A 15591-nucleotide genomic window follows, 5' to 3' on the forward strand; every position below is an offset into this window, starting at 1 on the left:
GATTGGTTGATAGATTTTCTCATTAGTCAAGTACATTGATGTACTTGCTTTTAATTGATTTGCATCTAGTCCATCAGAATCTTGGGTCAATTTCAATTGTTCCCAATGGACATGTATGACCTTTAAAAAACTATAATATTGCAGAGTTGCTGATTGTAGCTGATGCAAAACTTCAATATTACATACTGAATCTTAATATATATTTTGTACTTTTCTATTATTTTCCCACATTCATTGGAAGGATGGACAAAAGAGAAATTTCAATTCCCAAAGAGCTAATGGACCACTTTATGCTAACAGCATCAATAGTTCTGAGTCCAACCCCTCCCCGAATTCTTTACTTTTCAATTTCCTTGACTGACAGGCTTAGACTGTTCAGATAGCCCTCAGAGTCAGATCAAAGTGTTGGATTGTACTCCAGTGATGTAGCCAATTGACCACGTTTGCATGTTAACTAATTACATGCATGCCTGTAATTATCTTGTTATTACTATCGTTTCAGGCCCAATTTTAACCTGCGAGAGAAATGCAGGATCAAAAGATGGCCCCATGTTAATGTTTCCTCCTGAACTCTAGCTGAAACAGGGAGGGATGATCCGCATGATCAGCAGGTCTGCCTGAAAAATTGCGTGGCTGCCTGCTCCCACCAGAGAACAGCCTTAAGCAAGGGGAGGGAAGCCCTGGGCAAGGAAGACCCATGGTGTACTTGTGGGGCCAAGAACACTCCTTGTGTCCCAAAACCAGTCTTTAAAAAAAATTGAAAGCAAGACTTACATGGGCCACACCTGCCATCAGCTTTGTCAGTCAGATCGGTATCTGGCCAGGACTTAGATGACCCAGAATTAAAATCGCAAGTATGCTACAAATTTGCATTTGTAATTCGGTCCCTGAATTAACTAGAATGAAAGCAAAGTACTGCAGATGCTGGAAATCTGAGATAAAAACAGGAAGTACTGGAAATACTCAGCAGGATTGGCAGTAGAGTCAAAGAGAGTTTGAGTCTAATATGCTTTCTTCAGAACTGACTTTCTACACTGGGGAGACTAAATGTGGATCGGGTGACCACTTGCAGAGCATCTCTGCTCTGTCTTTAAGCATGACCCCGGCCTACCAATTGCTTTGCTCGCGTGCTCACATTTCTATCCTTGATCTGCTGCAAAATTCCACTGAAGCTCAATGCAGGCTCAAGGAACTGCACCTCATCTTTCAATTAAGCACTCTATAGTGGTTTGGACTCAACACTGAATTCAACAACTTCAGACCATACACTCTGTGTTCCCCATTTTGATTTTGTTTTTTGTGGGGTGCCAGGTTGAATCTTATTTTTCATGTTTTCCCTTTGGAGAGCTGTCTATTACTCTGGCATTTGTACTCATTCTGGACAAATGCTTTGTCTCTTTGTTGCATCCATTGCCACTTCCAGTGTCTTTTGTTTCATGGCATCTTTGTTATTTAATCTCTTCTACGCTTTACTCTATCCCAGACCTTCCCTTTTGTTCTCCCCACTGTCCCCCACCCCCCACTTTTGACAATGTATAACCCATCATGTTTCTACCTTCTTTCAGTTCTGAAGAAATCATATTTGACTTTGACTCTATTTCTCCACAGATGCTGCCAGTATGGCTGTGTATTTCCAACACTTTCCATCTTTTGCCCACTTATCTAGGACAGGCGACTGCCCCAAAGCCGGGTAATCACCAGTTAAAATTGCCTGTGTTGTGAATCGTGTGGGAAGTTCGTAAACTCGGTTTTAGCTGCCAGACAGGCTGGATTAAAATCAAGTCTTGGAATTTTTACTACCAACCATACTATTGCAAATTATCATATAATGGCCTCCACAAGACAATCATTGAAACAATTTCATGTCAAATTTGCATAACAACCAAATATGGTCCAGGTATTTCACACATGTCATGACTCACCTTCACTTATGCAACACTCAATATCATTTTCCCGAGGTTACTGCTTTCCAAATTCCATCAGTAACAGCCATAAATAATCACTTATTCTATTCAGAAAAATTATCAACTGTTGCCAAGTGGTTACTTACTTAGAAGTTTAAATAAAGATTAACAGTACAATTACATGAAATATGTGATTATTTTAATTTTCTTGTAGCTCTTTTATGTTATTGGCCAGCTGTAGCTGCCATGTTCCAAAAGTGAACATGATAGAGTATAATTGTGGTAATAATTAGGCAGGTCTGTAATGGTTCCAATTTATGTGATAAATATGCAGTTGATTGCAGTCATCAGCAAAGCCTGTACTACACTGTGTACTATAATAATATAGTTCTAGGGTGTATTAACATTACCAAATCACAACATTATAGTGATTGTTACATTGACATTATACAGGATTATTGGACATGGTGACTTAACAACAGTAACATTACAAAATTAGGTTTACATAATGTACATCAAGCTATTAGAGAAAAGAGCAGTTGTATGGGATTGAAAGACATCTTTAAACAAAAAAGCCAGTGAAATTATTTTCTGAAATACAATGATGATTTTGGGCGCTCCTTCTATTTGTCACTCAAGTGCCCAATTCTCTGATGGGTTACAGATATGATTAAATTTATGAGAAATCGTAATGTCTTTCCATAACTGATAAAATGTGTCCACGTTCTCTAGTGTATATAGCAATTTCCTCAATGGTCTAAATATTGAACTTCTTGAGGAAAGTTGTAGAGATGGGGGAGAAGAATAAATAATTTCCCTCACAGTTTAGTTGTGGGAAACACTCCAAGCTTCAAATTCTCAACGGTATATGCTTAAATTCTTAATGGTTTACCAGATGCTCTTCCTGCTCATTTTGCGATATATTTAATAACCCAAATTTAAATATCTAAGTCTTTGGATTCTCTTCCCAAGGTTGGATCCATTTGAATGCTCTTTTTTAATCTAAGTTATAATGGATTTTCCCAACTTCAAGCACTGTCCCTGGTCAGTTGGACTGTTTGGAAACCTGCATTAAGCACTTATATGCCAATTGTCAGCTATTCCAGAATATCTGAGGGCAGTGTAGGATTACAGAGTCCTCTGCCTCCCTGCGAGCATCAAATCATCTTCAAGTAATTCGTATGATCAGCATCTCACCGTGTGAAGAACCAAGGGCACATAACTCATTCCCACCTATCACCCCTAATAATATGCACACATAGGAGGTGAAATTGGGCTTTTACAACACAATTTATAGGGTGTCTGGTTTTCTTTTCCATTAAAGCAAATGGAAAGAAAATCAAGTTTTGGACAAAGCCGACTGCTGATTCACTCTGAGTACACTACCGGTAAAGACCAATTTCATCACGCTACATAACGAATTTCTAATTCAGTTCATTGTGAACAGTGAACAGAAAATTTCCATGTTGGGAGAATTCTGACTAACCACACTAATTTGCAAAGTTAATTCAAAAAGAATGCTATTTTTTCACATGTAGAGAAGTGCTAACACCACAACCCTCTCCTTATTGTCAAGCAGCTATCAAAACAGGGCCAAATGCTTTTCTATTTAGTGTATAGTGCATTTATCCTAATGCTTTTCTATTTAGTGAACAGCTGTTTGACCAGATGTCCCTTGTTGTTCACACATTATACTGTGTGTCATGTTTCAAATGTAAATGTACACTACCTATATCTTTTGGCCCTCTCCAGACACAAAGAAATGTAAGCAAACCAGGTTTGTTGGAGGAAATCCATCTTCGACGTCTCAACTTGCATTCAAACCTTTTACAACCAAATCAGTCCAGCTAATTTTTCATCTGTAATATATCCTTTTCCCAAGTCCGGCCTAAATCCCCATCACCAAAGATACTCCATCTCTGTCTAACAAACAGCTGTTAATGACAAACAGATTTCATTGCCTTGGAGTATGACAAAAGCATCTTCATAGCAAATCACACAGCAGCCAAAGGCCTAGAAATTTAGGCGCACTTATTTCTAGAATATGTATCTGTGCACCATTAATAGCCAGCATTCAAACAGTGAGGTCCAAGGAGCGTCCACAACATAATGTGGACACTGCTAAGGTATGAGCGTGCAGGGGTTAGTGTTCCAATTTCCAGATACAAGTAGGATTGGATTATGGGAGTCTGGGGAGGGAAATGAGTAAATGTTTGAACTAGGGTTGCCAATTGTGATTAAATGTGTTCCTGGAGGTTTCATCACATGACTTATCCCCAGTCTGCCAACACATCCGGCCTGCTAACGCACTGCCTTCCTTTTCTAACTGAAAAGCAAAAGGACGCATTATCCAATCGGAAAATGCTTGACAGTCAGCCAAACAGACTTTTATTTCCCATTTTCAACATTTTTATATCCAGTAAAGAGAAAAGTTCAAAGAAAATGACAAAAAAAATCATCTTTTTTAAAGCCCCTCTAACTTTCTCCAGGGTTTCAAACAGCAGTGTTCTAGAGTCAATCTTCAATTTGTGCAGAAATCCAGGATGCTTGGCAACCCTAATTGTGGCCTTAAGTCAAGATTTGATAGGGAATCAGGAAGGATAATCATGGGGTTATCGTGGATCAGATAGGATGATCCGGAGCTCGGAACTACTGGTTAGTTACCCAGAAGTTAGATGAGGTATTAATTGTTTTAACTTTTTCTGAGTAACTATGAGTGTAACCCTGTCAGGACTATCCGAAGTTTGCGATTTAAATCACATTTTCAGATGGTTCACATTGCAGGGCAATTGCCCAGAGGAGGTTTGAACTTCTGGGTAATTGCTGGAATCAAATGTTAACTTGTGAAAATCTGAGATGGATTCCCCAGTGCATCTTTGAGGTACTCCCCCCTACCCCACCAAATCTGATGCTGGGGAGCTCGAATGTTATGACTCAGTATCATAGAGTATAGATTAGTATTTAACATCCCTTTTGCAGGATCCAACAACAAATTGTCCTTTTAATTGTGCATAATTTCTTTTGCTCTTATGCAAGAAACAGTCTTCAGACTTTTGAAATATTAAATTTTTAACCTCCGTTCCCTGCCCACTACCCCCCACCACCCCCCCACCTCCCCCGCCCTTTATTGAGAGATCTCTATTGAGTCCAAAGTCCTCAGGATCACCACATTTCACAGATGAACAAAACAAGATAAGATGAGGTACATTCATGTCCTTCTATGGTCCCGCCCCGCCCCTTACTATCTCTGATTACAATTCTGCACTCCTCCAATTCTGGCCTTTTGTCCTTCTTGATTTAGGTCTTCACTATTGGCAACTATAGCTTAAGCTACCTAGGCCCTGAGGAATGGAATTCCCTCCGAAACATTTAAATCTCTCTCCCTCTTTCTCCTTTTGTAAGGCTCTTTGACAAAACATTTGATCACCTATCTTTATTATCCTATATGTGGCTTGATGACAAATTTTGTTTGATGATACTTCTGTGAAGCATTTTGGGAAGCATCTCTATGTTAAAGGCACTTCATAAATGCAAAGTTTTTAAAATTAATTTACTTATTAAATATTCCTGTTTTATTCCTTTCATTTATTTCTGTTATATTCATACAGTTGAAAGAAATGAATGGGCATGAATAGAATTATCTTCTTCAAGCAGGGGTGGCACAGTGGTTAGCACTGCTGCCTCACAGCGCCAAGAACCTGGATTCAATTCCTGGCTTGGGTCACTGTCTGTGTGGAACTTGCACATTCTCTCCATGTCTGCGTGGGTTTTCTCCGGATGCTCTGGTTTCCTCCCACATTCCAAAGATGCAGGTTAGGTGAATTGGCCATGCTAAATTCTCCCTCAGTGTACCTGAACAGGTGCCGGAGTGTGGTGACTAGGGGATTTTCACAGTAACTTAATTGCAGTGTGAATGTAAGCCTATTTGTGACTAATAAATAAACTTTAAAAACCTGTTTATCGTGACTCAAGAATAGGGAGAACATAAGAACATAAGAAATAGGAGCAGGAGTAGGCCATCTAGCCCTTCGAGCCTGCCCCGCCATTCAACAAGATCATGGCTGATCTGAAGTGGATCAGTTCCACTTTCCCGCTTTCTCCCCATAACCCTTAATTCCCTTGTCTATCAGAAACCTATCTACCCGTGACTAAAATATATTCAGCGAGGTAGCTTCCACCACTTCAATGGGCAGAGAATTCCAGAGACTCACCACCCTTTGAGTGAAGAAGTTCCTCCTCAACTCCAATCTAAACTGCCCCCCTGCCCCTTTATTTTGAGGCTGTGCCCTCTAGTTCTGCTATCCTTTCTAAGCAGGAAGAATCTCTCTACCTCTACCCTATCTAGCTCCTTCATTAACTTATATGTCTCTATAAGATCCCCCCTCAGCCTTCTAAACTCCAGTGAGTACAGACCCAGTTTATTCAATCTCTCCTCATAGGCTAGCCCCCTCATCTTCGATATCAGCCTATTGAACCTTCTCTGCATTCCCTCCAAGGCCAATATATAAGAACATAAGAACATAAGAAATAGGAGCAGGAGTAGGCCACCTAGCCCTTTGAGCCTGCCCCGCCATTCAATAAGATCATGGCTGATCTGTCGTGGCTCAGTTCCACATTCCCGCCCTCTCCCCATAACCCTTAATCCCCTCGCTTATCAAAAACCCATCAACCCACGTCTTAAAAATATTTAGCAAGGCAGCCTCCATCACTTCAACGGGCAGAGAATTCCAGAGATTCACCACCCTTTCAGTGAAGAAGTTCCTCCTCAACTCCGTTCTAAACCGCCCCCCCTTTCTCTTGAGGCTGTGCCCCCTAGTCCTACTGTCCCTTCTGAGCTGGAAGAGTCTCTCCACCTCTATCCTATCCATCCCATTCATCATCTTATATGTCTCAATGAGATCTCCCCTCATTCTTCTCAACTCTAACGAGTACAAGCCTAGTTTATTCAGCCTCTCCTCATAGCTCAGCCCCCTCAACTCCAGCATCAGCCTAGTAAACCTCCTCTGCACTCCCTCCAAGGCCAAAATATCCTTGCGTAAGTGCGGCGACCAAAACTGCACACAGTACTCCAGCTGCGGCCTCACCAATGCCCTATACAGCTGCAGCAAGACCTCCCTACTTTTATATTCAATCCCCCTCGCTATGAAGGCCAGCATCCCATTCGCCTTCCTGACCACCTGCTGCACCTGCAGGCTGGGTTTTTGCGACTCGTGCACAAGGACCCCGAGGTCCCTCTGCACCGTCGCCTGCTGCAGCTTTTCGCCACGTAAATAATAGTCCTTCCTACCATTATTCCTACCAAAGTGGACCACCTCGCACTTGCCAACATTAAATTCCATTTGCCAGTTCCTGGCCCATTCGCCCAGCCTATCTAGATCCTTCTGCAGACTCTCCACACCCTCCGCGCAATTTGCCGTTCCACCAATCTTGGTGTCATCAGCAAATTTCGACACCAGACACTCGGTTCCCTCCTCCAGATCATCTATATAAATGGTAAATAGCTGAGGCCCCAGCACCGACCCTTGGGGCACTCCACTAGTCACCAACCGCCAATCCGAATAGCACCCATTGACCCCCACTCTCTGCCTCCTATTTGACAGCCAATCCTCTATCCACGCTAACACCCTACCCCCAACTCCATGCCCCCTTACCTTCTGCAATAACCTCTTGTGAGGTACCTTGTCAAACACCTTCCGAAAATCAAGAAATATCCTTTCGCAAATGCGGCGACCAGAAGAGGTTCCTTTATTTCTCCAATATGCATCCTTATCATTGTCCTCCTGTCTTACTGAGACAACAATGTTCAGAGCAAGATTGCTACATTATTAAGACTGTAATCTTGAGATTAAACACGTACTTCTGCAGTATCAGGATTGATCCTCGCAGTTTTATCTCTGCCCCAAGGTAGGGTGATCTGTCATTGAGCAGTGCTTGTTCTTTCTACCTGCTTGGCCAAGAGGTTAAATAACCTTGCCCCACCTGCATAGTTGCCTTTTAAGAAGTAATTATCAGATGAAGGGTTTGAATATCTCTAGTGATTGCACAACAGGTTGGTGTCATCTGACTTCTGTAGTGATCTTGTAAGTTATTAGTGATGGATTTGTGCCCTATGGGTGTACATTCTTAATCAAATTGTAATACCCTGCTTATATCGACATCATCTATGCTTCGTAGCATTCGGAAGGGCTGGAATATATTCTTATCGGTTTTCTGGTCCTTTCTCGCTTAGTTATACTGTAGCAAACAACTTGGTGACAACTGGTTGTCAAGCACAGTATGGCAAAACGACAGAGTTTTGTTTCCACCACAGTTAATTTTAAAACTCGAGAATAGTAATACTGGTTCATTCCCTATTTCTTCTCAATTTAAAAACACTCTGTAAAAAAGCTTTACAAGTTCCAAGGAGCTGGTTGGTTTTGAATCTAGCTCCACAACACCTTGTCAAAACACAAAGTTATGTGGGTACCTCTCGGAGGCTGGACACTCGACATGAACGCAATTGGCAATCAAACTGACACCCAGTATCTGGACCAGATTCCTCTGTCCCAAAAAAAAGTTAGCAATGGATATGGGAATCATGAAAACTGAGGCCTGCAAGACCAGAAGTTAGAATTTTCTCCTCAGTAAGAGCTCCACACAAAACAAGCTTCCCATAGGCAAGGCAGGTTGCAACCTCAATGGCAGATTCTGTGATGTTGGGGTCACCACTGAGCAATCTGGGGGACTGAGATTTGTATTCTCGTCAGATCTGGCAGATTCTAGAAACCTTTGGGAAAACTGCCAGGTAAGAGATTTCAGGAACTTTGGGGAAGTCTGCTGAGGATTAAGGAACATCCTGGCAAGTAAGTGTTAAAAATGTGATTATTAAATGTATGATAGATGTGCTTTTATTGCAGTGACCAATCACAAATTTCTGTCATGAAAAGATAAGCTGACCATTATATTGACCAGCACTGTGTAAGTGTAAATGTGCATCAGGGTACTTTTTCCACTGGATAAAATGTTACTACTAAAAACTATGAAAATCAGTGCGAGGGAACTCTGGTCTCATGCTCTGAAATTATTTAACTGTCCACAGTGGTTTAAGATGGAAAGAATGGCGAGCTGCTTTCACTTAGAAAAAAAACAGCCACCTATCCCTGGAATTCTTTGAATGATGGGCCATCTGTTGTAGCTTGAAAGAAAAAACAATCAGCTGTTATTACGGTTTCAATTAGTTCTGAGGCTATAAAGGTTTGTTTTGCCAACTGAGCCCTTCATGGCTGAGCTTCAAAAGTTGCTAAATCACTTAGCAGGGGATTATACAGACAGTTCAGTTGACAGTTTTAAGAGGTATTTAAGGATTACTGGTCTTTGGTGCGCTCTCTGTGTAGATGTTTGTTTTTATAACTGAATAACCACTCGTGGGGATCCACTTTCAGTGGATTTGTTTTTTTTAAGTATTGGGCATTTGAAATACAATTCTCTCAGATTGCTAGAACTTTTCTCCTTGTGTCCCTTTCAAAAAACTTACCATTACTTATTACAAAGGCTCCTGAGGTAATGGATACTGGGCGAGCGGCTATGGACGATCTGAGGGGCCTAAGGGGTGAGTGGCAGTAGAGGGCAGTGAAATGTGAGGGTTAGTGGGCATACGATGGATGTAGAAAGGTAGGATATCATCTCCGAGAATGAAGGTTGGTCTTCTCAGCAGCCCTCTTGGTACTCCTGCCTTGGGCTGCCAAAGGAGGTGGTAGACCAAAACCTGTCTGTGTTGATTTCTAGGAGTTGGAAATAGAGGTGGGTGGTATGGGAAAGTTTGTTCTGGCAAAGTCAGGAACTGCTCCAACTCGTGTTTCCTGAACCAGAGATGAAGATCTAGCTGACCCCTCACCTCCCCCACCGATTTTACTCTGCTATTTTCCCATTGGTGCAAATGCAAAACTGCTCAGTGTCAACAGAATTGTACACTTGGAGCACTAGGCTGCTAAATATCTTAGGACTAAATGCAGCACTCCAAGTTTATAATCATCACATTCCTACACGTTTCAAATAAGTTGTTTTACAATCAAATATTCTTTTTGTGTATCCCAATATTTTGGCAACCTTGCAGATAACAGCAACACATGAGATGAAGAATCACCAGAAATTATGCTTGCATTATTTTCCTCTTCCCATACTATAAGTCCTTTTTAAATGTTATTGTGTTAAAATACATGACCTTGCAATTCTCCACACTGAATGTAATTTACTATTTCTTTGTTCAGGTATTTTATTGATCCTTGTTTCTCTAAATATTATCAACCTCCCCTATACTGATCATGTGGCCACTTTTCAAATGTGACATTATTTACACAAGAAGCACTCTCTCTAACGCAATACTATAGGGCAAACATTAAAAGTTCATGTTCCTTTCACCCATAGTCTATATCATGAGCTGAAGTGCAGAGGTCAGCAGTGTCCACAGGATTCTCTCGCCATTAAAATTAATGATTGGAAAATCTTGTAAAGCCTGTTGATTTCCACGATCAAATTAACCATATGCCTTTCTTGTAAGTAAAGCTATCGGCCACGACCACAAATTTGCAAAATTTACGTTCTACTGTTATTTCAGGGTTGCAGGGCAGACATTTTACTTACAGCAAAGTTAGATATGCCTTTCTACACCTACACATAATATGGTTTGCAGCCTACTCTCTATTGACAGGAAGATATCCATTTTTCATTGCATTAAGTTATTTTGGTGACAAAAGTGGAATTATATATAGTTTCCACTCATTTGATCTGTCATTTGCTGGATTTGTGAAAAATATGCTTTAAAAAATGGTTTTGAGTTAACACAGTGAAATGTTTGCATTAATTGCTGAACAGAGGAAAGGAGGTTATCTGGATCTGGTATAGACCTTCCCATTTTATGTAGAAATTTTGTTTTGCAACAGTAACAAGATTACTTTGTTTCTTTAAAACCAAATCTTTGTGAATGATTTATTTTTTTAAAAAATGCACGTAACATTTCAAACAGTTATGCAAGTAAAAATAATATACATCTTAAAGGCTGTAGTTCAAAATAGCTGTCGTCAAAGGTTTAAATATGCAGTGAAATGAAAAAAAAATCAACCACAAGATGAAATTATACTGTGTAACTTTTTGAATTACTTATTTCAAAAATAGATCCTTTCAACATTCAAAGATGAATTATTCACTAGGTGCAAATGCTGCAAATTATTTCTGGTTATTCCACTGATTGTACGACGTTCTCCGCTTTTGTACAGGATTCACTGCTGCAGTTGGCAAAGTTGCCAGAGGCACTGGGCTGATTTAAGCCACAGGCTCAGTCGATTCAGCGAGGACCACTGTTTTTTTTTGAAAGTCTCTGAGCAGAATATGCAAATATTCTAATCAGCTACAGGATAGGCCTTTTTTAACTTTCTGTTCTCTTTTTACCACATGCTGGATATTTTAACAATCAGATTTGTTTCATGGGTTTCATTCATAGGTTTACTGACTTATATGTGTGCTAAAACGGGAAGGAAGAATAAGCCAAATTTGAAAACCACATTCTTTATATCTATTAATATGGTTCTCTGCTTCTATTTACAATAAAGCTAGTGTCATGAAAATTTTCAAGGAACATAATAAACAAGACAGAAGAATTAAATGGACTTTACTTTGAAATGTGCAGAGAGGACTGCCAATGGAGACAATGATAGGCATCACCAACTCGCTTGGAATATTTAGGTGAAGTCCAAAGCCAATTTTGGACTCGCTTCTGTTCTCTCTAGACAGGTACATTGCATGAGCAGCACCAAACATGGCCGAAAAAAGACAAAGTTGAAGTCAGCCATACCCTTCAAACTAGGGATTGTCAGGCAAGCTTATTTTCCTTCAATTAAACATTTATGCATTCTTATTGTGAAACGGTTACTGAATCTTCACTATGGTAAGAAAGATAAAGTATTCATTCACACCTATCTGGAACAGAGAAGCCACGCTGAGTCAAACATCCTCTGTAAGAACTACGACTTTATTAGCTTCACTTCACCCCTTTCCTTCAGCCCATGGGACTTTTGTACATGAGTTCTGGTTTTCAACCCAATCACGTGGACTCTATTAATAAAAGTAACACAGGAAGTCGCAGATGCTGATCAGAGCTGGGCCGTGGATCATGTTATGTGAGGAGAAGCTGCAGAGGACTGGGTTATTAATCTGATGACAAAAATTTGTACTAAAACTCCAAAATATTGCCTCATTATGTCCTGTTATTTGAAAACAACATTTCAGTCTCAATCAAAAGCCTGAAAAACGTGATCAAATAAATAAGTTGATACCCTTTCCTAACATGTAACACCAACAAAATTTTAATATCTCTATAAACATTTTCACCTTCCTTTGTGAATTGGATCTTAGTGCAATTGTAAAGGTAAACTTGTTATAATAGCAGCTCTCATTAAATGTTTACTTCCGACAACAGCTGGTAAAAAGTGATGCTGCAGTGCATGTTCCTGGAACCATTCATAAATGTTCTCAGCATCTATGATCTTTTACAAGTATTTAAAAGAACAGACACATTCTAACACACAAACAGCTGCTTTAGAAATAAGCATTAGAGTAAGTGCATACTCTCCCAGCTTTTATGAGTGGTCTGGGGAAAACATCTTACACATTATTTGATGTTGTTTAATACTCCATTAGCAATTTGGAACATACTGTGGGCTAACATTCACTCCGCCAACTATCTGAGTCATTCTGTTCACCACATATAGTGAACAGCTGCACATTATGACCACTGAATTCAAAAGCTTAGCAGCCAAGACTTAGCCCTCGTGCTTGCATGTTCCTTATGGTTCACTTGCTGCATGATCACTATTTTGTCCAGATGCAAAAACTGAACTTCAGTCTTGGTAGTCATGGTTGTAAATGATGTAGACACCTCCAGTACTTTGCTGATGTCCCACTTTTCTGTTTTTTGAGTGAGATCCTAATATTGGAGGAAAAGACATCCATGCAATATTGGAGTCGGGTAGATGTGGATGATCACATTTGCTCCTGAGCAATAGTAAAAACGAAAGCTTGGTCAAACTTCAGCGGTTTTAATTGTTTTGCGAGTAGAATTCAGATTTTTTGATAGAAAAGAGAACTTTTGTTTCCCAAAATCTTTGACAATGGTCAATTCTCACTTATAGCCAAGTTTATCTGAGAGTGTCAAGTTACTGTGCAGTTCAGCATTAAAAGGTCAAAAAGTGAATAGCTAATCCCACAATAATTACAAATTCGACAATGTAACTCAGTTGTACATCTTGAAATTTGGATAAGCTTTCAGTACTGAAAGTCTATATTTACATCACTGGTTCATCACAACACATCATTTGAATTTCAAATCAGTCAGTAAATATAGGAGACTTGAATATCAGAAATTACAACCCAAACTACATACCAGGTAAAATAAGAGAAATTATATTGTCTTCTCAAAACACTTCAGCAAATATCTGGAAATGAAGGACAGAACTTCTCATATGCTCACTTCCTTGGCTATTTTCTTGGAATTCTTCATATGTAGGGAATGAAATCTGCCATTCTTACCCAGTCTGATTTACATGCCTACAGCAATATTATTGAAACTTAGCTACCCACTGAAATAGCCTAGCAAGCTGCTATGAAAAAGTTGAGTTAGAATATGAATAGGACACTGGGTGTCAACCTAGGCACCATATTCTGCTGCCTAACAGCAACATGGGGCAGACTTTTATACTCCATCCAAGGCAGCTTCTGAGGCATAGAGGGTGGGGGGAGCCTAAAACTGAATGGATGGGACTCCTACGGGAACCCATCTGTCCAAACACACACACAACGTCTTGCAGGGGGGGAGAAAGGCCTTGGACAGAAAACCAAGCTACTCACCAATTAAGACACGCAACTGGCCACTCAATGTCCACTTTCGAGCCTCAATTTTAGGCTTGTGGGAATAGGTGCAGGTAGGATGGGAAAGTGACTTTTGCACTCGCGTAGGAAGGGGGAGAGAGACCTCACTCTGAAGGCCACCTCTGGGATCTCTGCCTCCCCTGGCCTAGCCTCCCCCCGCCCACCCCTGATATTGTGATCACCACCACCCCCCACCCCCCACCCCCACCACCACCCCCCACCCCCACCCCCCCCACCCCCCCCACCCCCCCTTCCTACTAAGCCCTCTGGGTGTCTCATACCCTCCTGCCCTGGGAGTTACCTTCTTAAAAGTCCCAGACTTAAGTCCCTTAGTCCCAGACATTTCTGGTCACTGCCATGCTGTGCCTGGCCAAGTTCAAGTGCTGTTCACCAGATTGTCATGCAGGTGAGTCTTCCTTCAAAGGATGGGTAAAGGTCCAAATAACTGCCAATCAACTTCAAGTGAGCATTAAACAGGAGTCGGGGTTAGAGAGTCAGCAGCTCCGTGTTGGGCACCAACTCTTGGGATGGCGAACACCAATCTCTCACCATCCTTAAAATTCTACCCATAGGTGTACCATAGGTACTGCAGCAGGTCAAGAAGGCAGCTTGATACCTCTGTATCAAGGGCAGTTAGAGATGGGTAATTATTTCTGGCCTTGTCAGCATCACCCATATTTCATGAAGAAAAAAAACGTTGCCCCATTTGAGGCTCTTTCCAGTTATTTGCCATGAAGTCAACATGTTGGTCTGTGTATAACACTTCATTGGAGGGGAGTGAAGTACGACATCCAATTGATCAGTACTAATCACTGCCAAAGGCAATGAAATGATAACCTTATCAAACCCTTTACTGAACAAATTTCTGCATCTTTGCCTCAGCTCAATATTTTTGTCTGAATATTCCAAGAGGTGCCACAAGACTGCCTTCATGTTAAAGCTATGATATCAATGCAAGTTATTATAATGGGGCAAAATAAAGTGGCAAAAACATATTTTCAGAAATAATGGCTAAACGGTGAAGCAATAAAAGTAACAGACTAAATTACTCAAGTAAAAACATGAAGAGTTCAGAAAGTGAAAGGAAATTGCTGAGAAAAGCTAAAGAAAGTCAAAGCAAACAAAGAGAACAAGGAAAGAGACCTGATATAGCAGACCAAATTAAATAAGAAAAAACACAAAAAGGAGAAAATAGAGAAATCTAAACTAATTAAAATAAATCAAAGTAAGGAGAAATCAAAAATAAATTGAAAAAGGATTAACGGTTTCAATAAAATCTGCAGCCCACTGATTTTGCAATATATGAGAAACAGATCCTTTTATTTGTTTTTCCATTGTTTCTGTTGGCACCTACAAGTGTTTTGGACAGGCTGGCAGATATTAGTGGTTCAAATAAAGAATAACTGCATCAGTGAAAGCCATGCTCTTCATTCTTTTGTAGGCTGACATTATTGTTTCTACTCTGTACTGTTTACATCCCGGAATTTGGGATGAACAAAACTAAAGTGGGAATATTAAAATATTTTGGCATCAGAAAATCTTAGAGAGGAATGAAGGTGCAGAAGTGTTTAAGGAGCTTGAATGCATTGATATCTATCTCCATAGTCTTATAAGTGTTATGTTAAAATAGTCAATGTGAAGAAATGGCTGGAAAGTGCTTTCAACACTGCTCCTTTGTATCAGGCCAACTTTCTCTTGTAAATGTTAGGGCAATCTGATGACCCTGTGTGATGGTGTTACTCTTTGAAATAGCGATAAATAACAGTGTGAGGATGAGAACGTGATTAGC

At 40.4% G+C, this 15591-nt stretch overlaps 1 protein-coding gene across 11 annotated transcripts in view; it reads right to left on the reverse strand.

Moving 5' to 3' along the window:
• The window catches only part of LOC145344930 (DNA (cytosine-5)-methyltransferase 3A-like), a 505928-nt gene that overhangs the window by 406394 nt on the left and 83943 nt on the right, over positions 1 to 15591 (reverse strand). The gene's annotated exons all lie outside the window — the stretch shown is intronic.

This window comes from Carcharhinus amblyrhynchos, chromosome 7 (genome assembly GCF_965287045.1).
Source record: "Carcharhinus amblyrhynchos chromosome 7, sCarAmb.v2.hapA, whole genome shotgun sequence".
Lineage (NCBI taxonomy): Eukaryota > Metazoa > Chordata > Chondrichthyes > Carcharhiniformes > Carcharhinidae > Carcharhinus > Carcharhinus amblyrhynchos.